Source organism: Fistularia commersonii, chromosome 10, assembly GCF_037954325.1.
Source record: "Fistularia commersonii isolate RoL2024-O1a breed Wild chromosome 10, RoL_Fcom_v1.0, whole genome shotgun sequence".
Taxonomy (NCBI): domain Eukaryota; kingdom Metazoa; phylum Chordata; class Actinopteri; order Syngnathiformes; family Fistulariidae; genus Fistularia; species Fistularia commersonii.
The window spans coordinates 19,098,663-19,125,800 of record NC_141293.1 but is presented as its reverse complement, the minus strand read 5'-3'; positions in this window follow the sequence as shown (position 1 = coordinate 19,125,800).

Sequence of the window (27,138 nt, the reverse complement as noted above, 5' to 3'; positions counted from 1 at the left end):
GGCTCGCAGGGCGAGTCGGCGGAGGGGTTGCCGCAAGTGCGGGCCGAGGACCGGACGGGAAAAAAAAAAGGGCAAATGATTTGTTTAAGGAGGGCGCTGATAGTCTCACAAAGCGATGGAAGTAGAAATAAGGAGCTCTGACATAATCTGGAAAATAAGTCTCTACATGAAAGTGGCGTCAGATGGTGCAGCTCAGGAAATTAGCCAAGAAATTAAATGGAAATGACTCACTTATCCGCTCTGCCATCATTATCCCGGTCCACAGACGGACCCTTGACGACAGCGTCTCAACATTTGTGAGACCAAAGGTTACAAAAGACAATTTCCTACAACATGGTCAGACGTCATTTAGGTGCAGGAGCCGCTAAACACCAGCATCGGTCTCTTTTAATTACTTCTTTGAAGATATAACATACCCTCTGTGATAAAAGTATTATCTTCTAATTATTCGTTATTAGATCTGGACGCCCTTGTTATTTAGTCTGATCCAAAATGTGTCCCCGTGAAGTCCCCATTAAGGTTATAAACTCAGTTTGTTTTACTCACATAACTCCAAATTGTCTGACAAAATATGCTTTGCTAAATTGTATTTCTACAAAATCATTCATGTTCCTTTCTTGACAGCAGAGCTCGTTTCAAACTGTGCATTTGTAAATGTGCCTGAGCCGGGCGCAAAATGCAATGTGTGAAATTGTTTCTGTGCCCACGATCTCTGATGGAAAAACATCTCCGGCTTGTTCCGAGTGGAGAAAAACTGTTCATTTTAAATTACAGTTGCCAAAATGTGTTTTCAATATGATTGAATGATAATAAAAAAAAAACAAAAAACTCTTTTTTGTACGCTTATTTGATGGTTGTTTTGGAGAGAAATACAACATTAGAAGCACAAATGCCCAAATTAAAATGACTTCTTGTGAATGGTTAAGGTCATTTATTCGTGCTTTTTTTTAACCAAATTCATGAAATTGCAATTAACTATTTGCGGTCTTTTTTGGCAACAATGCTATTGCATTCATGACATTGCAGAAAACATTCAGTTGAGTGTTCTGCAATGTTAGCTTATGAAGCTAATACATTTCTTAAAATAGGGTTTAAACCATTTAATGGAAGAAAAAAAAAAAAACAATATAATAGCCTCAACATTTTACAGAAATGTCCACAATTTTATACTGTAGCTTTCATGGTCATTGTTTCATAAATTGCATCTGAAAACAAAGTAAATAACAAAAAAAAAACATGAAAAAACAAGAAAAAAAACACCACAATTTGACTTATTCCAGGAACTAAAAAAATTATAGTATGAAAGGTGAGTTCGGAAGGTAAGCAGTGTATCAGAGTTGCTGTGTTGCTTCGGTGGTTTCACTAATGGCTGTTGTCATTAACTGAAATGACCAATATTCTTTTCGTTTTGGTTTTACTGTCCGGGGTCTGTTGGAAATGTCATTATTCCTGGAAGAGGGTGATGCATTCGTCTGGTCAACACACTCGTCCTTCCCAGTCGGCTGATCTCACCGTTTACGAGGGACGGATGCCGTGCTTCGTCCTTTTTTTCCCGCAATACTTCCCGACAATCCACCACCGACGGCGTTAAACAAAAGTCATTTTTCAATTATTTTTCTTTTCCGACTTACATGAATAATGAGTGGTTTGTGCTGGTGTCTCACAGCAGGAAGGTTTTCAAATACTTTTGGATCTTAATGAAATACACTGAATTTTGTTGAACTGGATGTACATCAGACTGGTTACAGTTTCGTTACCTCGTCTGTAGGATCAACCGTCTAGACGATAAAGACACGTAATGATTAATAATTTACACGCTAGAAATCAATGCGATACAATCGGTTTTAATATCCGAGTTGATGCTTTCAGGAAACGTCCATCCCGGCTCACATTTCAAACTAATGACTGAAAAACCAAAAGGAAAGGGTTTTTAAAGTGCTTCCCTTCTGACTGCAGAGAGTTTTATTAATCACAAAGGAGGTTTTTTTTTTTTACTTCATAAAAATCGTATTAGTACGTACATTACGGACATTTAGTGTCTCAGACTTACACATAAAATTGGGGTTAGTGAATGAGAGTTGAGGGGGTCACTGGTACTTCATACGTCCTTAACAGATGGAATCACTAGCGAAGAAAAGGCAAATAAGTGATGCCCGAGAGAAAAGATATAAAAGTATGATTTGGTCTAAATCATGATGAACAGAGAAAACGGGCTGACATCATATTTACAATATCTATCATTACATGACATTACATTTGGCAGACGATTTTATCCAAAGCGACTTACAATAGAGGACATTAGGGCTGCAAATAACACTTGCAAATACAAGATGCACAGGAAATATACAGAACAGTAAGCTGGGGTTATTTTTTTTATTTTTATTTATTTTTTTGGACAAAGACGTACACAAACGTACACACACACACACACACACACACACACCGCATAGCCTAACTCGGTGCCTAACCTGATCTGGGGCAGCTCAAGCATCAGCGCAGTAAATAGTCCTGAAATGCATGATTGAAAGACGTAAACATACATGCAAAAGAGGTTGATGTCGTACTTTTCTCATTATCATTCGTTATTTATCCAACGAGCCGTCCTACGGATCGAGTCGTCCGATGTTTTTTGGATGATTTGATTTCAAACGTCCGTATCCTCGGCCAAGCGCCGGCCGTGAACGTCCACCTCTCACATTCATCGAGCCGGGAGGAGAATATCAGTGGTTTATGAAACCCGACTGATAGAGTTGTTTTCTGGACGTTGTTCTTCCGATTCTTGTTTTTACTGCTTTTGTGAAGCGTCCATCTTCGCTCACAAATGCGATACTTGAAGTCCTAAACGTCCAGTGTTCGCTCATTCACGCCGATGTTCTGTGATGTTAGTCTACTTTTCTCTACACTCGATCTTCTAGCGACCTTCTCCAGTCAGATATTGAGTTCCTGGAGTTCGGTTTTGCTATTTCCTGTCACGTTGATGTAAGTTAGATAAGGTTTTTCCTCACATGCTAATGGAGGAACACAATTCTTGTAGCGCCTCTTGCACCATGAAGACGTTGAAGGCGACGAGGGAGAGACGGCGGCCTTCAAGGCCCCGTCAGATGTTCTCTGATATAGCGGTTTATTCAAACTGCGCTGCTTTGAGTTTGCATAAAGTACTTGGATGACCTGTATTGTGGAACCTGTCACACACTTTCATGCCAAACAAGGTCCAAGGCTTTAAATTTTCAGTGAGTTCGTGTTGAAAGTTGTGTCAGTTCAGTTGTGTGAGTAGTTGCTTCTCCATTCAGCAGTGAAATGTTGATTTATTTTTTATATATACATATATGCACACATGTGTGTGTATGTATATGTAAATATATATATATGAAAAAGAATTACATATATACATACACACACATATGTATAGATATCCATATATACACACATGCATACACATATATATACTGGAATGTGAACATGCATTTGTTCTAATATTTGCTTTATTTTGTGGTTCAAGAGCAAAACATCTTCACATCGTATTTCTTATTTATTCAGCGGCTTCGCTTATTCATTATCAAAGATTCATTTCGCCCCGTGCACGTGGTTAAAACAATGAATGTTTCCTTTGCATACCCTCCAAGATGAACAGTTTGAATTAGAAAAAAAAAAAGCAAATTGTGAATTCAGGGACACATTTAAAAATAAAATAGCTCTTTACTTTAAGAGTTATGTTTAAATTCCCATTGCAAATATTTTCATTGAACAAATACAATAACTAAAGTTAAAGAGAATTTAATTTTATATATATATACATATATATACAAACACACATCTACACTGTAGGGCCAAAAGTATTAGCTCACCCATCTAAATAATGGGAATCAGGTGTTCCAATCAATTCCACGGCCACAGGTGTATAAAATCAAGCACCTTAGCATGCAGACTGGTTTTACAAATATTTGTGAAAGAATGAGCTCTTAAGAGCTCAGTGAATTCCAGCGTGGAGCCGTGACAGGATTCACCTGTGCAACTCATGCAGTCCTAAATATTCCAGTCAGCTGGATTAGAAGAACATGGAAGTGTTTGGGAAGGACAGCAACTCAGACATGAAGTGTTAGGCCACGTAAAGTGGATGTTAAGGCGCACAGTGCCGAGGGGTCGCTGACTTTCTGCAGAGTCAATGGTTTCAGACCTCCAAACTTCATGTGTCCTTCAGAGGAGCTGAAGAACAGTGAGCAGAGAGCTTCATAGAATGGGCTTCCACGTCCGAGCAGCTGCATCCAAAGTGCAATGCAAAGCTGGGATGCAGTGGTGTCAAGCATGGAGACACTGGACTCTAGAGCCGTGGAGACGCCTTCTCTGGAGGGACCGATCACGCTTCTTCTCGTGATGGACGAGTCTGGGTTTGGCGGTTGCCAGGAGAACGCTACTTGTCTGACCGCATGGTGCCAAGTGTGAAGCTCCCTGGAGGGGGGATTATGGTGTGGACTTGTTTTTGGCCCCTTAGTTCCAGTGAAAGCTTCAGCATACCAAGACATGGTGGACAATTCCACGGGAACCGTTTGGAGCTGGACCCTTCCTTTTCCAACATGACTGTGCACCAGTGCACCAAGCAAGATCCAGAAAGACATGGATGACAGAGTCTGACTGGCCTGCACAGAGTCCAGACCTCAACCCGAGACCGAGAGCCAGGCCTTCTGGTCCAACATCACCGATGGACTTCTGGGAGAACGTTCAAAACCCCCTCCTGAAGCTTGTGGACAGCCTTCCAGAAGACTTGAAGCTGTTCCAGCTGCAAAGGGTGGACCCACGTCATCCTGAACCCTATGGATCAGGAATGGGATGGAACTGAAGCTCATATGCGAGTCAAGGCAGGTGAGCTGATACTTTTGGCCATATAGTGTGTATAAGTGTACATAAACTGCTCAAAAAACCAAAGGTAACACTAAAATAGCACATTCTAGGTATGAATGAACGAAATGACAACACAATCACACAAAACATATCAATGAAAATCAAATGTAGGAACCCACAGAGGTCTGGATTTGGAGTCACACTCCAAATAAAAGTGTAAAAACACACTCCAGACTGATCCGACGTCGATGTAACGTCCTTAAAACAAGTCCAAATGAATCCGTGTTGTTTCCTAAGTGGACACTTTGATTTCACACGAGTGTGTTTGACTCGGAGTTACAGTGTTGTTGAAGCGTTCCCTTTATTTTTTTTGAGCAACATATTCTACTACTATAAACAAACTTGCTTAAATTTGAAAGTCCGATGACTTGAATATGGAAGTGACCCAATCAAAGCTGGGGTTTGACGGAGTTTCTCTTTAATACGCATTCATTTAATGATGAGCATACATGTCAGCCTGTGCCGGTGCAGGACAGTGTGGGAACAGCAAATACCAAACCCACGCTGACGCAAAGCTTAATGATGGGAAAACAGCTGTGAAATGAGGCTCGTTTTACATCATTCAGTCCATGATTCTCCCTCCGCTTGAAATCTTTTGTAAAGCCTTACTATAAAAAAAATATTTGCAATGGGATTTTACACAAAACTCTAAAAGTAAAGCTATTTTTACATGCGTCCCTGTGGGTCACATGAGTGCAGAGAATGCTCTTCCTGAGTTGACAATTTTTTTTTTTTCTAATTCAAACCGCTCATCTTGGAGGTGATGCAAGGGAAACGTTCATTGTTCCAACCACGTGCACGGAGCGACTGACTCTTTGATAACGAATAAGCGAAGCCGCTGAATGAATAAAGATGTGAACCTCTGATATTTGAATGTGTCTGAGCCGGTGTTGGTTGATCAACCATGGGAGTTTTTGTGTCTGTGCAGATTCCCACAGTTTCTGCAAATGCGTGGGTGCGTGCCTAAGCGTGTACTTCCACACACACACACACACACACATGCATTAACCGGTTGCAGAGTGGATGGGTCTGCACTCAAACGGCGCAGTCTGGTCGCATAGCAACAAACTCGCCCCACTCCCCTCCGTCAGTGTGAGCATTTGAACTACAGTCTCGCTTGAAAACCACCTCCCCACGCTTACGAAATCACCTTTGAGAGAGCCACCTTGCTTCGACGACACGGCGTATTTGTGTGTGTGTGTGTGTGTGTGGGTGTCAGAACAGAAAACATGAAAGAGCGAGATGAAGAAGTTCCCCTCCCAGCTCTGCGGCATCAGACACTCATTCGGTGTCTGAATATAGATGCTTTTTTTTTTCCTCTAAATATCAGGATTACGTGAAATTCTGGCCTCCTCTTACACTGGAACTTACTCTTTTATTCCCTGTGTCCCAGCTCCTGCAGCAAAATGGGAATTCTGCACGTCTCCATCACATTTCCACCCCCCCAAACCAGACTCTCGTTGCCTCCCTTGTGGCCTAGTTAGAGAAATATGCATAACCTCCTCATTTACCCCCGCAGCTACTATAGAACAATAGATAATGCAGAATACGTACAGATGCTGTGAGACTGAGGGTCGTCCTCTTCTCGACAACTGTATATCTCCTCGAACCCGATAAGACGCCGCCTCCGTGCACGGATTGTGCCCGTGCCGTCCAACGGAACAGCAATCGTTGAAGGCGACGCCGTTTAGGTTGTTCTGTTTGATGCGTATAAACACGGCAGATGTTTCTGGTGGGCCACGGCGGAGTGTACTCTTATGGATTTGACAGCGTAAGAAAGATGGATGTGGGTAATTAAATAGAGCTGAACAGAGAAATAGACGCAAATTGATTGTTATATGAATACAGACAACAGATGTGCATAAGATGGATTCCATATACACTGCTCAAAAAAATAAAGGGAACACTTAAAAAACACATCCTAGATCTAAATGAATGAAATATTCTTATGAAATACTTTGCTCTTTACACAGTTGAATGTGCTGACAACAAAATCACACCAAAATGATCGATGGAAATCAATTGTATCAACCCATGGAGGTCTGGATTAGGAATCACACTCCAAATTAAAGTGTAAAAACAAACTCCAGGCTGATCCAACTTTGATGTAATGTCCTTAAAACAAGTCAAAATGAATCTGTGTTGCTTCCTGAGTGGACACTATGATTTCACACAAGTGTGATTGACTTGGAGTTACATTGTGTTGTTCAAGTGGTCCCTTTATGTTTTTGAGCAGTATAGATTTACAAGGTTGAACACACTCAGAATCAGCTGGTGGATGAAAAGTGAGTCTTTGTCAGGTCCTTGTTGCAACCGGGCGCCAACGCTAACCGACCAGCCTTCATTGCTTCAAGGTCTTTTAAATCTACTGTATCCGAAATATTCAAATCCAGGTTGAGGTATGACGTCATCTACCTTTTACACTCAGTTTCCTGTTCCCATCCTCTCCGACTCTCCCCGGATGCTGAAACCGAGGCCGACGTGCATTAATAGCAATCTATCCATTAGGCAATGCTTGCTAGAAGCAAACGTGCACCTGGTTTGCTTCTGATGGCAACCTGGGTCCTTTCTGTGGGTTTTTACATTACATTTGGCAGACGCTTTTATCCAAAGCGACTTACAATAGAGGACATAAGGACTGCAAATAACACTTGCAAATACAAGATGCACAGGAAATATACAGAACAGTAAGCTGGGGTTAGTTTCTTTTTTTTTTGGACAAAGACGTACACAAACGTACACACACACTGCATCGCCTAACTTGCTGCCTAACCTGATCTGGGGCTTTAGCGCAGTAAAAAGTCCTGAAAGAGAAAAGTTTTTACCTGTTTACCAGTAGGTTTGTATTAGAGGAACGCAGCTCTCTGCCGGGAACATAAGGTCTTATCATTTGGTTCAGATATGCTGGACCTGTTCCTGAGGTGGTTTTGAAGGCCAGGGTCAGGATCTTGTGCTTGATCCTGGCAGCTACTGGATGAGCAGAGGTGTAACATGAGCCCTTCTGGGTTGAGTGAAAACCACCCGTGCTGCAGCATTCTGAACCATCTGCAGTGGTTTTATTGCACGAGCAGGTCGTCCAGCGAGGAGGGAATCGCAGTCGTCCAGGCGGGAGATGAACATGGCCTGAACCAACAGCTGTGCCGACTGTTGGGTCAGGAAGGGTCTGATTTTCTGAATGTTGTACAGCACAAATCTGCAGGTCCGGGCAGTTGAAGTCATATGGTTGGAGAATGACAGCTGATCGTCCATCATGACGCCGAGGTTTGTTGCAACTTTGTTTGGGGCCACTGTGGTGGAGTCCATCTTGAGGCTGATGTTGTGATGAATTGTCTCTTCGGCTGGGATCACAAGAAGTTCAAGATTTGTCTGCAAACTTGTGTTTTCCAGGGTTTGCCAGCTTCCTTCGATGGTCCAAAAAATAAGTCTGTCCATTAATCGGGTTCTCCAAACGGTCCTAAGGTGTGAACGGTTGGTTGTCTCTCTTTTTGCAACCTTGTGATGACCTTTGACAAGGTTTTTGTGCTTCTGGTGCAGCGCTGATTTTTCAGCCGTGGTAAATTTGGTGTTGAACGTGTCAAGATCTGGACCGTCGCCTGCACACTAAACATCTTGTCTTGAAATTACAACCAGTCATGCACCCACATCTGTGCATGATCATAATAAAGATGATATAGAATATCAAATATTCCAATAAACCAGGTGCAGATCTAAGCAGTTAAGGATTAATTAAAGTTAGTTCTCCAAGAGAGAAGTTTGTATCTAATTTTTTATTTGTCTTTCTTCATCTTTGGTTTCTCCCAAGAGGGCAGGCGCACAGGCAGCTGACAATAATCATATTTTCATTTTAGATCTTGCCTTCTTGATTTGATTACCAATTAACAAAAAAAAATGCTCATTGCAAAAATACTGTATTTTATGTCGACTGTTGGAAATGTTTGAATTTAATGCAATCAACAAACTCCAAATGTTCCCAATTATAATAATTATAAATATTTTGATTACTGAACCAATCTGCCTTAAGAAGACATGTACAAAAATAAGAAGTTATTTGTTTACAGAATTCTCAATAAAAACAGGGAGGGTTTCCAAAAATGTACATAGAAAATGAAGAAAAATTAATAAACAAAAAACTCCATGACATGGGTGTAAAATGTACGGCTTATGAACGACTTTTTTTTTTTTTTTTTTTAAATAAAACTGCAGTTCTAGTTCCAAAATGCAGTTCTCAAAAAGGCAGAAGTGGACATGGAATCTTACCGTGGCAAAAAAATACAACAAAATGCACAGAGAACTGAGAAGATAAATGAATGATTGGTGTGTTTTTAGGAAAGGGCGACGTGTTTTCACCTGCAGTCGGCAGGTCAGCGACGCCGCCGTGAAACCCAGCGACCTAAACACTAGTCAAAGCTTTACTCTGACAGGGGGTTTGCAAAAAGTTGCACCCTAAAGGCTGCAGAAATCGTGTTTCCCGCGAAACGACAAACTTTTCCCAGTGTTAACCTGATGAGGAATATCAACAGTTGGATTTGGACAACCAATAGAAACTCAAATTGCAGTCGTTGGTTGCATTTTCTGTTGCAATTGATGAGCGCGCCGGTTTTCCGAATGCCGCTCAACTTCGTATTCGTTCGTGGAGTTGATGAGACTTTGACTCTCTCAGGAGTTTCTTGGGTCGGTTGGCGGCCTGGTTTCAGATGGTTCGCCTTCAGTAATCAGGAAGAAGCGGCTGTTGTTGCAAAAGCGAAAGTTCAAGCTGCAAATGAAGGGGTTGATTTTGGACATTTCACTCTATTTTGCATCAGCAGACATTGTGCGGTAAGGCATTAAAAATGGATCAAGTTGTCCGAATTGTTAATTTCATGCGAGCCAGAGGTCTGAATCATCGTCCCCTCAGTGACAGTAACTTCCATACCACCCGAGATGTTGTGCTAAAGCGCTGCTTCCAACTGAAATCCAACAGTTCTTGGAGAAAAAAGCTTAACCTGTTATGGAATTACAGTGCACGCAATGGCTGAAGGCCTTTGCGTTTATGGTTTTATTTCAGAATAATCGGAACAAAATGTAACGAGGGTGCAAAAAAATTGTCTCCCAGTTGAGAGACCATTGGATTTCGGGTCTTTAACTAACTTGAGACAGAATTCGCAGTTTTTCCGATCACCGTTTGAAAACCCTCAGACATGCATCTTGAAATCATTGCCATCCATGTTGAGTACGTAGTGTTTTATGTACCGTAAATTCCGGACTATAAACCGCTATTTTTTTCCACACGCTTTGCTAAGCAACGATGCGGCTAATTTATGGATTTATGTCGGGGGGCTAACGAGCTTCACGCCGCTAAAACATTTAGCCTGGTCACATGGGACCGATGAAATGACCGTTAAACTCTAAGGCTGTTCGATTTTGACATTGAAGAAGACGACTTTATAGAAGATCGACTGACTTTCCCTTGTCTTATTTATTCATCTATTCAGTATCAGTATGTATTCAAATAAAGGTAAAAAAAAAAGTTTAACATTTTTCTGTGTAAATATCTCATGTTACAACATGGACACCTGCGGCTTAGAGTCCAGTGCCGCTTTTATATGCAAACCTTTATTTTGATATTCTTAACCAATGCTGCTTGTATTCAGATGTGCGCCATCATCCGGAAATTACAGTATATTTTATTTACATTTTATATATAAATAAGGCAAGTGACTAGTTTACGTTCTTTGTCTGTATAAAATAGCTGCTTCTCAAGATTTTGGGGGGTGCAGAGTTAATTTTGGCTTTCAGAATTACTTTCAGATGTATAGTTTTTTTTTTTCCCCCCATAAGATATTAAATGTTAAGTTCCACATACCTTTAATATTTTGTGCTATTGTACAATCACTGATTAGTTATAATGCGCACTAATAACTGTTAAACTGAGGCAATGCACTTTTAATCAGTCTTAGGTTGTTTGTATTTGTTTTTTTTTTTTTTTAAAGGAGCATTTTTTTTAAATGATTTACCTGTTCTCACTGAGTAACACTAAGTGCAAAAAATTTGCACTTAGTGTTAATTCTCTGTAATTACGCTATGATTTTACTGATCCAGCACCCTGACATCAAATTAGGCCGTTTGTGGCCCGAGTTTGACACCCCTGATCTAAGGACTTAGTTTGTTTATCTCAAGTTCAAGCGATCAGTCTGAGCTGAATCATAACTTGACTATATCATTTCACTTATTCTGGCAGCTCATAATATCAAACATAATGTGATAGCTTTAATTACTTTAGTAATTATAGAATACCAGAGGAGCTCTGGTATTGTATGAGGAAGTCTGGAGTGGCAGAGAAGTATGTTAGACTGGTGCAGGACATGTATGCTCGCTGTGAAACACTGGTATGGTGTGCTGTAGGGGTAACAGAGAAGTTGAAGGTGGAGGTGGGACTCCATCAGGGATCAGCTCTGAGCCCCTTCTTGTTCACAATGGTGATGGATAGGCTGACAGATGAGGTGAGACAGGAACCTCCATGGACCATGATGTTTACGGATGACCTCGTGATCTGTAGTGAGAGCAGAGAACATGTGGAGGAAAATCAAGAGAGGCGGAGGTATGCTCTGGAAAGGAGAGGAATGAAGGTTAGTCGCAGCAAGACAATAAATGTGTGAACGAGAGGAACTCGGGTGGAACGGTGAGGCTACAGGGAGTGGAGATCAAGAAGCTGGAGGATTTCAGGTACTTGGGGTCAACAGTCCAGAGCGTAGGAGAGTGTGGAGAAGAGGTGAAGAGACGGTCCAAGCAGGTTGGAATGGGTGGAGAAAAGTGTCAGGGGTACCAAGAGATAGAAGAACATCAGCCAGAAGAAAAGGAAAGGTGTACAAGACAGTGGTGAGACCAGCCATGATGTTTGGACTAGAAACTGTTCCAATGACCAAAAGACAGCAGGCAGAACTAGAGGTTGCAGAGATGAAGATGTTGAGGTTCTCTTTGGGAGTGACCAGGATGGAGAGGATCAGGAATGAGTCTATCAGAGGGACAGCACATGTTAGATGTTTTGGAGAGAAGGTCAGAGAAGCCAGACTGAGATGGTTGGGTCATGGACAGAGGAGGGATAGAGAATATATTGGTAGACGGATGCTGGAATTGGAGCTGCCAGGCAGGAGGTCTGGAGGAAGACCAAAGAGAAGATTTATGGACGTCGTGAGAGAGGATATGAAAGTAGTTGGTGTGAAAGAGGAGGATCCAGAGAAAAGGGTTAGATGGAGAAGGTTGACTCGTGGCGACACCTGAAGAGAAAAGCCGAAAGAAGAAGAAGAAGCAGCTTAAATGACTGTAGTGGCTCATCATCATACGGGCGAAACCAAGGGTCTCTGTTGCTTTAAAAGCTCCCACTTATATATTTGGAGAGATCATTTCAAAAAGACTCAAGGGTTCTGGAGGAAGAACAAAAATAATACGGAGGTCCCGGGAATAATAATTTCACTTTGTTGGGAATTGAACGTTTGAAGGCCATATAATGATTGAAATGTACAATTCAGGTCAGGGGGATTTCATTTATCCAGACTCAAAGCACAGGCGTCGTTTGTACTTCCTTAAAATGCTCAACGCTATTTGTCTTTTAAACCCACTTGTCAAGTCAAGAAAAAATAACCTGCATGTAGAGAAAGAGAGAGAAATACGGAGAATATTAAACCGTTTAATGCATTTTCATTGGATGGAAGCAGATTCAGCCACAGAGACCTGGGAGAAGATCCATCACATGAACTCCATATATTGATTGAGAAAATGTAGATCATGTGACCTGATCGCTTCATGAACGGGGGAGAAGATGAACCGCTCAGCAAGAACCTCTTATTTTTTTTTTTTTATTCCTGATAAAAAGTGTTGTGAGCTTTATTAAACCCCAAACTCTGCAGTCAAATGTTCCCACGCGGCATCAGAAGTTGCTCACATCGACTCCTGACAATCACCCTTTCAGATCCACCATGTCTCTCCTCAGCAGTTTTTCCAAGTCAGCAACATTTTGCAACACAACTTGCCGACTCGTGGCGTTTTATTTGCAGAAAAAGTCATGCTAAAGTTGCTATCGTCTGCTTTCTGCCTCTTTTTATGATTTTTTTTTTTTTTTTTTTCTGTTACGCTGTGGTGACAAAGGGATTTCTCCTATGGGGATCAATTAATTTCATCTTAAATACATCAATGTTGGGAAAAACAGTGATATTTGACATATTTTTTAATTCTTTAATTCTCCTCTCATGGAGATTTGCAAGAAGATGATTCATAATTTATTGAGACTTTATTGATGAAAGGAATGGAAACAAGATAGGGTTGCAGACTGAAAGGCCAAAAAAAATCTTTAATTATTATTAATGAATGTTTAAAGATATGTTTTTTTTTTACTTTTAAAACAATGAAAAAACAGTCACCCCCCCCCCCTAAATTTCAATCAGCAAATTTACTTTAAAACTATTCAAACATTTTTCAGAGCATTTTATCTTCTGCTTTTCACAAGTTAAATAATTTATTACTGCTTGGAATGCAAACAGTGCTAACATAATTTATACAAAGTTTTATAAAAACCTTTTAACATTTTTCCCCAATAAGGTCTATTTTCTAACCTCTTCACTCTTTTTTTAACTTGTAAGATATTTACGAAGTTCTCAAATGGTTTGTTTTAAAGGATTTCAAGTATTTCTTTTCATGTTAAAGTAAGGAAACCTGTTTCCCGGCACAATGAAATTATTTTTGTCGCAGTGAATCTAAGTATTATCAACATAACGAAGATATAATACAAAATAAATACATAACAGCGCATTAAAAGGTAATAAATAAAACAAGGTACAACTTCAAATTTACATCATGAGCACATTCTAGATCGTAAAGCGTGCACACAAGCCTGCATGCACTGTCACATTTCTTAATTTTTATTTGCGCGCCAGCTCCGTATCATGTCAATTGAACAAAATGAAAATTACAATTTACATTTTTGGCATTTTATTTCCACTTTAAAATCATTAAGGACCATATAAATGTACCAATATTATTTTGTTGTCTGCTGTGTATTTATCTGCTGTCCATTTATTTGTAGATTTTTCTTCTGCCTTTATATTCATATTTATTTCCTTTTTTTTTTTTTTAATTTTTGACATAACTTTTATGCCGCTGTGACAAAGGAAATCCCCTGATGGGGATCGATAAAGTTTTTTATATCAGACTGTGCACACCGTAACGCTCACGAATGAGCTGCAGATTAATTTAAAAATCTGAGCTTTTAAAACCGGTTTAATACACGGAATCACACGATATTCATGCAAGTGATATTTTTGCCAAACGCTGTCCTGCAGAGCCGCAGCTCCAGAGTTCACCCGTCTCTGCTGTCAACTAGCAGCAGATGCTAAGTTAGCACGGTGGCTAATTGACACCGCTAATATGTTTGTCTGTTATGCAGCTCCGGAGCTCATACTTGATAACTTGCAGTCTTTTTTTAAAATAAACAAAAGCCCATTGTACGCGTTGTCGTGGTTAAACGACTCTGATTTTTGTTTTTCATCCATGAAAGTGGGGAAACCCCGGTTTCTTTTCATAGCCCTCTGTTCTAACTTTAGAGCATTTTTGTCACCGTACCGGGCGGTATAACGACGAATAATATACGAAGTATGATGAATGTTGGCCCTCGGCTGCGGTTTTGCTATTAGTTGGAAAAACAAATTCGATCCTCGTAATTGCAGGCTTAATAAATCAAGCTGAAGAGGACAACAGTTCATTAAAATGTAGTAGAAATTCAACTTTGGATTACATTTCGCGTGAATATTCCAAACGTGAGGCAAAAGTCAGCCCGTTTTACGAAGCGTGTTTCAAGTAGGCGGATCAGATTACGGCGATTTCGGAGTCCCAGCCGTTGTTCTGCATGGAGATCTAGAGGAATCAAGTGGACGGGAGAAGAGAAGCAGAGGGTGACGTAACACCTGACGCAGGACCAGCTTCTCTTCAAATGATCTTGACCCGTCTGACAGGAAAGGCTGCCGCCGTGTCCTTTCTCTGACCGCTTCCTCTGTGTCACAGTGACAAACTTACTCGTGCTAAAAGTGCCAGACAGTTTTTTTTGGGGGCCTGGAGTGTTTCTGTGCTGCACTTTGCAAAGATCATTTGTCAAACTGTTTTGGGCCGTGAGGTGAAATTGTTAGGTAAGCAGCATTTGGCCGGTGAAGCTGTTATGCTCACAGCTGCAGATGCTGCTTACCAGGTTTACTTATTTATTTTGCAACTGTGTACAAATGAACGACGGAGCATTAATCACACTTTTTTTGATCCGGTAGGTCAAGATTGACTTTATTTGGACAGAAAATAACATTGCGCTTGCATCCACAATCCAGGCAGCAGTAATTACCAATGCAGTCAAACAAAATGGCTTTTAAATACGGAGGGCAAAGACCCTCCATCATTCTTCTCTGTGATAATCCCCCTTTCATGTTTGATGTCGAGTTAATTTGCTACAGGGTATTTCTGGAGTCACATGAATCTGGTTTGGTCAATTGAGCTTAAATTTGTCTCGGCTTGCTTTTGCTAATGATGAAAGAAGAAATTTAATATTCTATTGCAATGTCTGGAACATGCATCAATAGAACACTCACTATAATGCAGTTTTGGTTCACTGCATTTATTCATTTTATCTATTTTTTTTATTTACTTATTTATTGTATTTTCAGTTTTTTTTTTTTTTTTATTTCTCTATGAAACCAGTCCTTTCCTGTGTGCTTTTGCTAATGAGGAAAGAGGAAATTTAATATTCTATTGCAAAGTCTGGAGCATGCATCAATAGAACACTTACTATAATGCAGTTTCGGTTCACTGCATTTATTTATTTTAATTTTCTATTTATTTACCGATCTACTGTATTTTCTTTTTTTTTTTTTTTTTTTTGCTGTGTAACCAGTCGTTTCCTGTGAGTGTCCATGAGTGGTCGCAGTGTTTTCAGAGATGCCCCAACAAAAAACCAAAAAAGTTGCTCATCAGTACAAGTTGAGCAGTTTCTTACACTTGAATTGACCAAAAAGGCCCTGCTATAGTTGTGTGCAGCTTTTATACATATTCATGATTTCCTGTCTAATCCCAGATCCAGCTATGATCCTCATGAATCAAACATGACTGTCTGAGGCTTATTCAAGTAAATGAAAGTGTATTTTATTATTGTCCCCTTTCTAAGTAGAGATTGAAACGTGGACATAAGATTTTAGGCGTGTCATCACGAAATACAACATCGCAACTCCGTTCGGATAATCCATGAAGTGACTGCAGAGTGGGAAGATAAAAATGATTTTGTCAAATTTCCGTCTGCAATGCTATCGTGAATCAATGCAGTGATTAGTTACTAAAGTTTCCCTCTTCAATCTTCATTTATCTAATGGACTAATGGAGCAGGTCATGTCGTCTACAGCTCCCTCGAGCTTAAACAAATGGGATTGGAGTGTTATTCATTTATAAATTAATCAAATGTACGCAAGCTATATTTTTCTATTCATTTACTTATTTGTCTACCATTTTTTATTATTATTATTGTTGTATTGTCATTATCATGATCATTATAATAATAATAATTTTTATTATTATTATTGCAAAACTCCTTAAATTAACAATTTTATGTGCATTTGCTCAACAATGTTTGTTTTGCTTTGCTTCAATAATAAATCTGAGAAGCTCCTCTGTCCGTCTGATCGGGGCACATCTTTGGGACATTTTTTATACCAAATTTGTTGTGTAAAATGTATTTTATTCATTTTAGAAAGGCCCCATAAGTCTAATATTATATGCAGGGACAAAACTAGAAAGATTGCATCTTAATATTTGATGCCAATTAGTTGTAACTGGATTTTTTTCAACTAATTGGGTCATTGAGTTTACGATAAATAGAAAGTTTGCCTGGTTGTTTTTCACAGAAACTACATGAGTCACAGGATTCTTGTCTTTCACAGTTATTGTCTTTGTGCACGTTCTAATTAATTTGGGAATAATTGTTCATCTTTTAACCTGAAATTTTTAAAATAACTGAACTCATTCTTGATTGTAGTTCTTAACAGCAGAACTGATGACACTGTGAAACTGAAAGTGAAGATATTAAAGAAATTATCATATCCAAAGTAAACATTATTCCATCTCTGAGATTTACATGTAAATGAATGATGGTTAGTTTAAAAGGAAAAAAAAAAGCAAGAGTGCAGCATGTATGATTAATTTTGTTTTAGAAATGGAAAAACTGACCTTTTATTTCAAAATATTTCTTTTTGCTGCTATTTTTAATCCATAATCCTCTACAAAAGTTCTCAAAAACTCATTTTCTATTTATCTTTTTAAAGAAAATACATTGCTAACAAAATTAACAAATCAACTGAGACTAATCTGGTTAAGTAGCTATGGATGTGGTGCAAAACTGGCACTGAGATTTGGTTCAGCAGTTTAACATTCCCTTGGCTTTCTTAACTAGTAGACAAGCTTCACATTTGATTCACACAAAATAAAACGAGACATCGTAAACATGATTTCCTGAAGCTGTAATAGCTTTTAGTAGGAGATCATCTCAAAATAGTTGCCATTGCAGGGAAAATTATCAATTTTGTGCCGTATATTGCAACTTTTCTACCTGTTATCACCTGAAAGTGGTCTTCCTGACTGATTAATATAATGGCACGTCTGCATTTCCAGATTTTTGTATGCATTTGTGGGGAAAAACAAAAAACACTGAAGTTTTCTCATCCTGCAAAGTGAAAAACAATCTGTAACTATTTGTAGAAATGACATTCCAGCAATAGATTTATCATATTGTCTATTTTTGTTCGACGTCATCCAGAACCATCATTTCCTGTTGCTCTGCTTTTTCTGCTGACATCAAAAATACACGACAGTAACATTTTAAATCTGACCGTTCTATCTGCCACCTTCGGAAAATATGAAGCCGAGTTTAAAGATAAGAATTCAGGATTGGAATTGTTTTATTTATTCATTTCTAAAAAAAAAAAAAGTTTTCAAAATCGGACCTCACGATCAGCCTTGTTAAAGGTCTGTATCGTGTCAATGATTGGTATTTTTAAAACCGAAATCCGTACACGAGTATGATGAAAAAGCCTAAATGATATATTCAGGCAGTGTAACTTAATTATAAAACAGATCTGTTTTGTTTCCGAGACGCTTCCATCATCTGTGTCGTACATGTAATGTATGAAAGACACGATAAGATTCACAAAAATGCATGAGTTAAAATGCTAAAAATAATACAAGTAGCAAACGGATCAAGTTTAAAAAGCGCTATAAGTGAAGGATGAGACCGTGAACACAAAGCGTGACAGAATTTAAACTTTAAGCCACAAAACGTCCAGGTTGTATCATGAAGAAGCCGTTTGTTCCTTTAAAACCCTCTTTAAGTTCTGACCCAAAGTTAGCAAGACAGAGAGTAAACACATCCTGATTTGAACAAGTTAACCATACAAATAGAAATTATGTTTATTTATTTAACCGTAACCATTTGATTCATTCATTGTCTGATGGTTACAGTTAGCGTGCACGCTGCAGCCTGTCCCAGCTATTACAATAGGATGTGGTTTTGCTTCAATGTTGAAAATGAGAAATCCATCCCTCATGACGAGGACAACATTAGAGATGTTTTGCTTCTATATGTGCAGATCGGATGTAAAATTACGGCCAAATGTGCTTTTTTTTTTTTTTTTTTGGCCCATTTTTTACAACATCTGAAGCAGTGTTTACATCAGACGTGGACTCTGTAAAGTCATAGCATACGATTTATTTTGTCATCGCTATTCATCCAAACTGATACAAATGTCAATCTAGTCATTTCTGATGGTCACTTTGGGGGAAAAAAATATTTTTTTTTTCTGAGCTTTCTCTTGAAAGAGCTTCACAGTATTTCAAGGAGAGGTTAAAACAGTTCAGACTGAGAAAAGAAAGAAAAATGACATAAGCTAAAAACAGAAGTGCAGAAGCAGATGTGTCTTTTTTTTTTTTTTTTGTTTATATAGCATATCTGCTTAGCGCATTAATCTTTCTGTTAAGCTCCAAAGAGGGAAAGGAAGCCGTCCAGCTCTCACTCGCACACAAACTCCTTCTCACACTCCCTCCGTTGTTTCTGTTTTAGTAGCCATGGGGAAGCCACGCTCGCCCTGCCGCAGCGCCAAAGGAAGCCCGATCTGATCGAAAACCTTCAAAATGTACTAAATTTCCACAGCGACGTGTGATGCTAGTTAGTTGCCTCCTCAAGAAACTCAGTGAGACTGATGTGACCTGCGAGAAGTGCAACAAATATAGAATATAGAGGGTTTTATTTAGGATGAAAGACCGGAAACGTGAGAAAGATTTACAAATTCACAAATCCCCACCACGACAAGCCCTCAGAAGGGATTTCAGCAGAAACATTGGGAGTCGCAAAAAGGAGAAATGGAGGTGAAAACAAGATTATTAGAGATAAAGCGACGGATGCTTTTTTTTTTTTTTTCCTTATTACTGAGGGACAACCCTGAAAGCATGCTGTTTATTTTTGATTTATTTTTTTTATTGGCGTATTACGTCCCACAATGACCCAAATCTAATCATACATGATGTTTGAACTTTCTCTTAATCAATTTATATTCCCCCTTTTGCAAAAATTGCTCTGTTGGGCCAACAAATATAGCGTACAAATGCATTCCAGCCTTAGCCTGACTTTGCTTTGTGTTTATACTATATGTTTATATTCTTCTAAACCACAGTGGGTTGGATTAAATTTGATTTATAGATTGAGATGATAGAATAAATGAATTCATATGTTCCAGATTTGTAATCTTTACACCAGGATGTCATAAGATTTAACGTTGCCAAAAAGGGGATTAAGACTCAGTGAGGTGTTATGGAAAGCGGCACCACTGGATTTCGTTCTCACACAGCTTCCCTGCGAGTTAATAACAGGGTTGTGTTTGTTTATTTCACACTGGATTTCCTAAACCTGCAGGTGATCGAATAAGAAGAGCATGTCAGTTCACTCATGTCTGTGCTTCCATAAAATCTAATGATTGGTCTTCAATTAATACATCAATCAATCATTGGTCTGTTATCAAACAGGGATTTGGGGCTTTAATTTATCAATATTTATTTTTTTTGTTAGTTTTTTTTTTTTACTTCAAATTTAAAAGGGAATATTTACATATTGAATATCTGGAGGAATTATAATTTAAAGAGGAAATATAATTCATTTTAAAAGAAGTCCCCTTGCAGTCCAGAATGACTGAAGTAATTTGTATATAATTGTGGAAAAAAAAAAGAGATGTATATATGTACATAGAATATAAAAATGTAAAAAATAAATATGAAAATGTAAAAAGAAAAAAAAATCTCTATATAGCTAATACGTATATCTCTACATAGCTAATATGTATATATGTATATATATGTGTATATGCATATATATATATATATATATATATATATTCATGTGTATATATGTGTATATAAAAACATGTGTATGTGTATGTATAACATATCTATATATGTGTGTTTATACACACATGTATGTATATACTCAATACATATATGTATATACATATATATATATATACACTCAATACATGTATATATATGTGTGTGTGGGTATGAGTGTATATATATATATATATATATATATATATATGAGTATATGTATGTATATCCGTGTATGTATATGAATATATATGTATTTATATGTATGTATGTTTATGTATATATGTATATGTATGTGTCTATATATATATATGTATAATGTATATGTATATGTGTGTATATATGAGTGTGCATGTGTATGAATATAAATGTCTATACATTATGTATATAAATAACAACGTCACAATCAAACTAATTGCTGCAAATAGTCATTCTGAACTGCAATGGGATTTTTTTTAAAACTGTGCATTATATTTGCTCATTAAACCATAGAAATGTAAATAAGAATAAAAATAGGAAAGAAAATACACATTAATCCAACGATTACTCAGATGACTGTGCCTATAAGAAGATATATATGTATATATGTATATGTATGTATATACATATACACTTATGTGTGTATATATATCACGTAACTGACATAGTGAAGACACACACCAAGGAATTAATGTCAGCTAATTTTTTAACATTAAAATAAGCAGAAAGTATGCGTTTGTTGCAGCAGTTTCCTCTGAAACGTTGCTATCGTTGCTTAGCCGTGCAAACTCATCTCAGCCAATGACGTATTCTAGTGGAACGAGACGCATCCGTAGGATTTAATAAGAATCGCATTTCAAAAGACTTCCAAACGTGTTTTAGATTAAATTTGCAAACATTTGGATTTCCTTTTCTCTTCGATTCCGGAAAGGAAACAAGGTGAAAGGGAAAACAAAATCGGGGTTCAGTGTCAGTCCATGACCTTGGTGTCTGGCGAGTGCCTGAATCGAAGAATTCATCCATCCACGTCTTTAGAAACGTGATCATGATGAAGTGATTTACGCTTTTTTTATCCGTCCATTCTTTATCTCTATCGAGCCAATCAGATGTATTGTTTTTATTTCTTGCGTCTTCCGTCTCTCAAACTTATCTTCATTCATTTGTACGATATTATTCTGGACATCATTTCATCCGGCGACTACACCAATGACATTTCCTTTTCAGTGGTGACCTGATTTACAAAAAGATCTCAAGTATTGCGGGTTGGCGCTGGAAATACAAAGGATGTATGTTGGAAATGAATCTAGGCCACCAGGAGTGCCATCCATAAGCTTTTCAGATGCACGTTAACAATTTGAAATTTACTGATGACTAATGACACTTATGTAAGGAAGGGCGGGTTTATATAACATCTGTCACGGACGGCAGGAAGAACAAAGAACAGATTTCCTGGTCTCTGTTTGCGCCAAAACTGGCTCGTAACAGTTAAATACAGAGGAATAATGTCTTACGAGAGCTAAATTTAGTTGGTAAGACAGATTAGCAATGAAAAAACACAGCTTAGAAGAACAATTTAAAAAAAATCATGCACTTAATCTTCAGCTTTCTAACAACTGGACTTCTTATTTTGGCAACTTTTACCCAAATCAGTCCTTTGTGATTTTCTGTATCTCTATCCATACAATTCTTGATTTTCAAAGAAAAAAAAAAAAAATCGAAATCACAGATTAGGCCATGGTGCAGACAAAATTAAACTGTTAAATAGCTCTATTATTATACCTGACATGAATTCCATTGAGGGGAAAAAAAGGTTTTTGTGTAATAACTGCAAGTAGCATATAAGACTGGACAAAAAATAAAACTAAACGTATGGATATACTTGACCTGCAAAGTGCTGGGATGATATGCTGCATGAAATGGAAGACAAAAATAAAAAAAAAAAACACATGGAATAAGGCTTACTTATTGACAGCATGTTTTTTTTTTTTTTTAGCAATTTAGCCTTTCCTCCATGACTGAAAAACAATTTCACTTTTCCATGTTAGACCACTTGAGTAACACATTTGTTTTCATGATAGCTTTTTCTGTATTTTGAAAAGAAATGCTTGCTGGCATAGCGATAAGTTAGATTAATTGAAATCTATTTAAACATACTACATTAAATTGCACTGCATTAGTGTCAGGTGATCTTAATCTCCATCCCCACCTCCCATCTTCAATTTATATATATATATATATATGTGTATGTATGTATGTATGTGTATATATAGTATATATATTTATAATGTATGTATGTATATATGTGTATGTGTGTATATGTATGTGTATGTATATATGTGTGTATACGTGTGTTTTGTGTGTGTGCATATATATCTATCTATCTATATATATAGATAGATATATATGGATATATGCCAGGACACATTTCGTTTCAAAATACAGAAAAAGCCATTATGAAAATAAATGCGTTACTAAAGTGGTTTAATACTGAAAAAGTGAAAAAAAAAAAAAAATCAATCCATATATATATGTGTGTGTGTGTGTGTGTGTTTACATTCACCTATTTTATTCAGTTTGTTCATTTCCTTTCATGTATCTTTTTTATTTTTATCCTTCTTAAATTCATCACAAAAACACCCTTATTTTGAATGACAGTTACTCATGATTTTATAAATTTGTTGAAACACAATTTGCATATATATGCTTCAGTTATTCACGCTACGTTATCATCCACGGTGGGTTACATATATTTTCTCGACTTTACAAACCCCTGTTGCAAGTAAATGGGTTTTTGGTCTGTTTTGCAGTATATCTTCCATATTCATATTCATTCCACAGCTTTTGTATCTTAAAGTTGAATAAGATGCCAAACATCATTTTCCTTATTTGTATTCTCCTCGCTTCGACTGCTGTCTTGCGGTTTCTTGCCACACACAGGTGGGCTGGTTATCATTTACTGCTGATTATTAATTCCTGCAGGTCATTTATTCCACTATTAATTCAACCTGTATGTTGTAATTTTCCCTAAAATATGCCTTACTATTGTCATTAGATGAATTATCCAATCACATAGCAAAAAATAAAAAAGGGATATCTCTCCCTTCATTTCATAATTTAGCACCTCTCTCAGGGTGTCCAATTTCCTTTTTTCAGCGGAGCGATAAAGGGATTAATAACCTGTCTTTGATATACTTTCAGGTAATAACCGTAAGGTGTAAGTACATAAGTTTCATTATAATCTGTCTGGGACTTTTTTCTTCTATTTGCAATTTAGTTCCTAGAAAGTCTCCACTGTTCCTGTGAGGAAGTCTACATTTTTATCTCCAAAGTAGGCATCATTTTGGTCTCAATGTGGTAAAAACATATTGCTGTTCCGTTTTGTCGACAGACTCTCACCATTTAATCAAGCTTAACTCTGCAGAAATCATCATTATCCGAAAACGCATACAGTAAACCCTTGTTTTTCACGGGGGTTACGTTCCAAAAAGAACCATTGATAGGCAAAATCCGTGAAGTAGAAACCTTTATTTTTTTTTTACAATTATTATTCAATTAAATACTCCATTATACATCGCTGCTGTCGTCCTTATGTTTTTACTTCCTTCTTTATGGAACGAACGGAAGATTAATTCATTCCGTAATGCCGACCTACAGCCGCATAGCTTTTAGCTTCCCTTAGCATGTCCAGAAGTTTAACTTTATCTGCCATAGATAGCATCTTCCGCTGCCTTTTGGGCCCTTTTGTCGCTCCAGAGCGTTTCGTCAACATTATGGGTTTTAGAGAAACTTGAAATCGCGAGAGAATTTGCACGTGCGTCATGTAAATTTGCCAAGCTGTTTTACGTACGTGTACATATTAAACTGCAACGTTATTGACGCACAGGTAGAGAAGAAGCGGAGTGACTTTTTAGCCAATCAGAATGCAGAACACAATGCACCATGCAAATCCGTGAAGTAGCGAAACCGTGAAAAGTAAACCGCGTTACAGCGAGGGATCGCTGTGTTTGCATATATTTCATGTGTCATAATCTGACACTGTGTATGTTTGGGGATTTCATGTTTTGACTTGAATCATCTCATTCCTGTCTGTTCTTGAGCAGGTATTTTATGAGATTGGCTTCTTGTCTGGAGACAAACCGATTTTGGTTTGCACGATATAAGAGATGCTAACAACGGCACAACTTCTTCATCCTACCTCATCCAGCACAGTTACAGGAAATAATTAGGATGCATGCAATTGATAGCATCGCACAGTGCTAAGCTTAGCTTACGAAGTTGAACCATTAGATTCTAATGGTTTCGGAGGTTGGGAATCTTTTTGACTGGAAGAGCCATAAAAGCCATAGCGCAGCTCCAAATGCGAATTCCTCTGTCCACGCAGCCCGGGGCGCACGGTAATCATCGTCTTTTTTTTTCTTTTCGCCGTCTTTTCCGTTATGAGGGTTGACGCGGACAAACTAGTTTACGGAAGAGCCATATATGGCTGGCGAGCCAGAGGTTCCCGACCGCTGCATTAGAACTTGATTCCTCCATGAACTGCAAATAAAGCATTTGCACACCTGTAGTCTTTTTTCACTTTTGGCTTTTCCCTTCAGGGGTCGTCACAAGTTATCAACCTTCTCCATCTAACCCTTGTCTCTGTATCGTCTTCTCTCACTAACTAACTTCAGGTCCTCTGTCAGCACATCCATAAGTCTTGAGATAAGATGAGATGAGAACAACTTTATTTATCCCGAAGGAAATTGTTGTGCCAGAATTTCAAGTGAAAAACATAACAGTAATAGATAATAGTAGAAAGGAGGAAGAATAAGAAATACAATGAAATATGAATTGTCTTAACTTATGGAACGATAGTCTCCGACTAATCGCTAAAAACAGAGTACCTCCCGATCGGCCAGCTGTGCCCCAAAGTTCATTACTAATAAGTACTTCTGCCACAATTATAGTGTTACAGAATATATTCTAGCTATCGAGACAAAGCTCAACATTTTTGTCTAAAACTGTTTTTTCAACATCATTTTTGACACTGGATACCTTTCGCAGACATTTGGCAGGCCTGGAAAAAGTACAGTATTATGACTTGGAAGAAAAATGTCAATTGTTGATTTTTTTTGCAGTTTTGTTTTTACATGAATAAATTGTTTTAAAAAGTCATTTCTCATCTCTATCATTTTTCCCAGTGTTTTTACTTGTTTAACTGCAGCAAATCCTGATTTAGTTTGCATGTTTATAATTATTAATGTATAACAATAAAGATCACAACACATTTATGGCAAGCCACCTCCGTGTCTGAACTCAACACTGATTGGTCCCTAAATATGTCAATCATTGATTGACATTGACATTGATTGACAGCTCGCTTTCGTGTCAAGAACTAAATTTGTGTCTCTTTTAAGAGTTTTGCACAATGAAAGCACTGCACGACACAATCGTCCCATGCAACATGAAACTTCTCTTTGGTCTTCCTCTAGACCTCCGATTCCAGCGACCTTCTACCAATATATTCACTCTCCCTCCTCTGTACACCACCGAACCCTCTCAGTCTGGCTTCTTTGACCTTCAAAACATCTAATATGTGCTGTTCCTCTGGGACTCATTCCTGATCCTACCCATCCTTGCAATCCCAGGTACCCTGTAGATTATTGGCCCCCATGGTGGTTGTTATGAACACAACCCTTGACCGATCAGGCATGAGATTCGTAGTTTTCGGTTTATGCACATGGTACTTGGTACTCTGCTCGGTACTGGCTTGTTTGCATTATTTGCAGAGCTGTGGTGTGTCTGTCATATTTCCCAGTGCATATTAAACCCCAACTGTAATTGTAACAACCATTCACTCACGCATTCGGGGCAATTTTTCCCAATTCTTTTCCAGTTAACCTGCTGCACGTTTTTGGACCGTGGGAGCGCTAACCGCTACGCTACCGTGGTCCCAACTTTATTTATTTTGCTTTTTTGCAATGGTGTCGATCCGTCCTCCTAGACGTCAGAGACTAATCATGACATCAGTAATCGATTCCCTGATCACTAAACGTGACCTAGCGTGTCGATTTTGCGAGTCCACTACACACATACAAAGATAAAATGCCTTTATTATTGTATCTCAGCCTGCAGATTAAGGTGAAAAAAGCAGCTATATGCAGGATATGGCTAAAACAACATCATTTACCAATATATCTTTATGTAGCTACAAATGGAGATTGCAGAATATGTGTGATGTAATCTGATTACTTAATTTTTTTTTTTTTTTTCAGCCTTCCTCCTGGTAACGGCACCTTTCTGGAAACATTTAGTCGACGTGTGTATTTTAAGGCTTTCAAACTGCACAATATTACCCTTAGAAGAGAAAAAAGATAGACTGTCTGTACATGGAGCGTCAAGGACCAAATAAATGAAACCTCAGACTCATGCGCATCGTCCGCAGTGCGTGTCACACACACACACACACACACATACAAACACACACACACACACATGCTGCCACTAAAGAAATTTAGTAATCTAGGGAGTGACATGTTTGGGTAAAGTAAACCGTGTCCGACAGGTTTTCCTGTCTTCCAGTAGTCTGGACAACATTGCGTGCACACACACACACACACACACACACACACAAACCTCTCACTTTAATTACCCAGCACGTGGAACACACTTGCAATTAAATACCAGGCACAAACTGTCTGCCGCTTACGAGATGCTACTTTTTTTACACACCGACACACACCGTTATTTCCTGGTCATTTATTATTGACAGACGAGTGACCACATCTTTCCAGCGTCGCTGTAACGAGAGGCCGGAGTTCAATGACATCCCCGATCTCCGTTTCCCGACTCTTGTTTTGTGTA